The sequence below is a fragment of the Octopus bimaculoides genome, chromosome 11 (genome assembly GCF_001194135.2).
Source record: "Octopus bimaculoides isolate UCB-OBI-ISO-001 chromosome 11, ASM119413v2, whole genome shotgun sequence".
Lineage (NCBI taxonomy): Eukaryota > Metazoa > Mollusca > Cephalopoda > Octopoda > Octopodidae > Octopus > Octopus bimaculoides.
Genome location: NC_068991.1, coordinates 69,076,737 through 69,081,243, shown reverse-complemented (window position 1 = coordinate 69,081,243; position 4,507 = coordinate 69,076,737).

Genomic DNA, 4,507 nt, shown 5'->3' with positions numbered 1-4,507 from the left:
GTGTGTTCGTGTGTCTGTATTTGTCCCCGTCAACATCGCTTGACAACTGATGCTCGTGTGTTTACGTCCCTGTCACTTAGCGGTTCGGCAGGAGAGACCGATAGCATAGTGCTAGTCTTACAAACAATAAGTCTTGGGGTATATTTGCTCGACTAAAGCCGGTGCTCCAGCATGGCCGCAGTCAAATCACTGAAACAAATAAAAGAATATATATATTTTGCGATAACCCAATATATATATATATATAGGGTCATCTCATAAATAATGCAGTTTTTTAATACTCCTTTTATTTTTCAAAATTAAGGAAAAGAACGCACCGTTCGGTCCGTGAATCGAACCTACGGCCCAGAAACCGTGAATGCTACACACTAACCACTGGATCATAAGCTCACACCTTAATTTTGCCAGTCTTATTACTATTGCTTCTACTATTTTTTCTGAAGTCAATTTTCATTTAGCTCGTATGCTCTTATTTCAATTTATTTATGTCGTACAAACCTTAGTAATCGGTTTTATTTTGTGACATAAATAAATTTATTATTCTCCACTTCGTTTTTACCGTACGCATAAGTTATCGATCATGGGAAACATTTACTAATAACTTGGCTTATGAAATCCAGTAGGGTTTATATTTTTATGTTCCGTAATTATTTATTGTAAACATAATTTATCCTTATTTCAGAAAAATTAAGTATAAATTATTTAGAGAAATTGAAGCAAATATTTTTCAGCACTTTCCTGAATTAATGTATTTCGGAATGAAGTGAATACTTTGTTCTTTTTGAATATTTTCGTATTATCAAAACTATAACTTAGGTTACTTCTTCTTCCTTAATTCGTTCATTGGAAACTATTAATATACATCTTGTAATTATTTTTCAAAGTTGCGCACCCGCGAAGATGGCTAAGTGCTTAAAAAACTTGTTCATCAACCAAACTCTTACGGGTTCAGTACCATTTCGTGGAACATAGGGCAGATGAATTCTACTATTTTACCGAGATAACCAATGGCTTATGAGAGAATTTGTCTGACTGAAACTATCTATCTATCTATCTATCTATCTATCTATTTATCTATCTATCTATCTATCTGTCTTTATTAGATCAAGATAATTTCAATATTATTATTAGGATCCCAAATTCCACTCACCTAATGTTCAAACCGGCCACATCTGGTCGTCAACTTCTAACCAATAACGTCAAGCTAAATAGAGAAGATCACGTCATCGAAATCTCGAAGCTATGAAATAATGCATGATTGATTCAATACATTATGAATACGATATTACATTTGACAGAATCATGAAACTACTAAAGCAGTGGTACCCGAAGTGGGTGGTACCGTGCCCCTGGGGGTGGGGGTGGAAAGTCTCAGGGGAGCCTTGAAGAAAAATGGGGTGAAAACGGGATGACCATACGGGGATATGGCTGTAAAAAAAGGAACGAAATAACTGGTTCATTAGGTTAAGATTTATTCGGGGAATACTTTGAATTTGCTGCAGAAAATGGTCTACAGGCGCAGGAGAGGCTGTGTTGTAAGTAGCTTGCTTACCAATCACATGGTTCCAGGTTCAGTCCCACTGCGTGGCATCTTGGGCAGGTGTGTTCTACTATAGACTCAGGCCGACCAAAGCCTTGTGAGTGGATTTAGTAGACGGAAACTGAAAGAAGCCCGTCATATATATGTATATGTATATATATGTCTTTGTGTCTGTGTCCCCCCCCCCAACATCGCTTGACAACCGATGCTGGTGTGTTTACACCACCCATGCGGTAATCTCTTCAGTTATCTGGCCATCGAAAAAAAGTGTTTTACGTCCCCGTAACCTAGCGGTTCGGCAAAAGAGACCGATAGAATAAGTACTAGGCTTACAAAGCATAAGTCCTGGAGTCGATTTGCTCGGCTAAAGGCGGTCCTCCCACATGGTCACAGTCAAATGATTGAAACAAGTAAAAGAGTATGTTTCTGATGTTAAGTGGTGAGGGACATTAGGGATGAGGCCTTAGAACCAAGTGGGTGGCATCCTGAAAATGTTTGGGAACCATTGTACTAAATAGTTAAATATAGAATCAGTACCCTTTCGTAGCATCCATGGCTGGTTGCAGACAAATTTTTCTGCTCTTAAAAGGATTTTACCCTCTATATATACTATTCAGTATTTACGTGTTGGAAAAAATATATCTGTCTTCTTGTTCTCCAACTATTTTAAGTTAGATGACGATTAAGGTGAATCGTAAGAGATTCATATGGGACACAGTAAAAAAAGAATAAAAAAACAGGAATAATAAACAGAAAAGCAAAATATATTGGATTCACATCTGAATTAGTTCGTCGGCCGTATGATTACCTTAGAACTCTTCATATTGTTTATATTTCTAATAGACATCTTCAAGAATTTTTTACAATAACAAACATTCAATAACTTTCCGCATGTTGATTTCAGTCTGTAAAGATTTCAAAATACAGTGACTAAGATATATAATAATGTAAACTAATTTTTTTCCCAGTGGTTCCCTACACTCTTGGCGTAGTTTCCATCCAATATTTTCTTATAGATATATTAAGATTTTATATGTTTATATTCGTCTTCCGTTTATATATTTGCGTGTAAGTGTGAAAGACGCAGCTCCATTGTTGCTTGTTAACAATGTCTTTAATACAAAAGTTGTTCGTTTCCAGTATATCGGAAATATTACTTGCATAGGACAAAATGTGTATATAGAAATACTTACGTTCTTGCACGTGCATGATCTTTCAATAAAAGTATCCACACACACGCGCGCATACACAGACACACACAGACACACTCAGACACACACGCACCATTCACACACATTCACTCACACACACAAACATACAATATCTATAAATACACAGGCAAAGGAGTGGCGGTGCTGATAAGAAGCTTGCCTGCCAACCACGCGATTCCGGGTTCAGTCCCACTTCGTGGCATCTTGGGCAAACATCCGACTGCTATAGCCTTGGGTGCACCAAAGCCTTGTGCGTGGATTTGATAGAGGGAAATTGACAGAATCCCGTCGTATATATATATATATATATATATAAATATATACGTATGTATACACACACACACGCATACACACACACACACACACATACACACACACACACACACACACACACATATATATATATGTATGTGCATCTATATATATATGCTTGTGTTTGTGTGTGTGTGTGTGTGTGTGTGCGTTGTCCTTGCGTCGCTTTTTGTCGCCTCCCCACTTGACAACCGGTGTTGGTGTGATTATTTCCCCATAACTTAGCAGTTCGGCAAAGAGTTTAAGGATAGAATAACTACTAGACTTTAAATCGTCCCGGAGACGATATATTCGATATAACTGAAAGTAAGAAATATATATGTGTATATATATATATATATATGGGAGAATATACAAATAATAACAACAGACGAGGACAGGTGGTGTAAATAACAAAAGTATATATTAGTATGACGCTCGGGGATACGGAAAGTCTTTGACGTTTCGAGCTACGCTCTTCAACAGAAAGAATACGGAGACAAGGAGAAAAACACGGAGAAAAAAAATTGAATAGTGTTCAGTCAACGGTCAATATATATATATATATATATATGTACGTATGTATGTATGTATGTATGTATGTATACACATAGGTACATATACATATTTAGGTGTATAATAATACCTTTAATAATATAAGACTTACTTTTACTCTTTATCTACGTGAATTAGGAGTATTGCTGTCTGGGAGATATCCTATGGTAGAGGAATAGTATTTGCATGCTATTTCAAAATTTCAGTATGTGATGAAGCAATTTGCTGAACACTAATTATGATTATGCTTATAATTATAGAATGTTTGTATAAGGTTACCGATAAAGGTTATTTTAATATACCGAACTACTTGGTAAAATTACCGATAAAGGTTATTTTAATATACCGAACTACTTGGTAAAATTATTAATTATTAATTAATTAATTAATTTTACCCTTTATTATTATCATTGAAAATATAATTCACACCTTGATAGTAAACTGCAGTTTCTGCTGAATTACTCGTAACGCGTGTGGGTGATTGGGGCAGAATGCGAGTTTTCACTCGTCTGTATAAATTCGGAAGTGCTAGTTTTTGGATATTAGCTATTCGATGTCGCTTGATCCAGTACGTATTTAATTATTAGTGCTCTTAAATTTACAATTGAAATACTACGCGGAAGACGGAAATAACTGAGTAAAAATGATATTTTACATCACTTTAATCCAGAAACGCGTATGTAGTTGATCAAAGCCGGGTGGATGCGTTACTTTTTCTCTTTACCTACGTGAATTGAGAGTATTGCTGTCTGAGAGATATCTTATGGTAGAGAAATAGTATTTAACTGCTATTTGTAAATTTCAGTATGTGGTGAAGCAATTTGCTGAACCTAAATTATAATTATGCTTATACTTATAGAATTTTTGTATTTAAGTGTATATATATATATATATATATATATATATATAT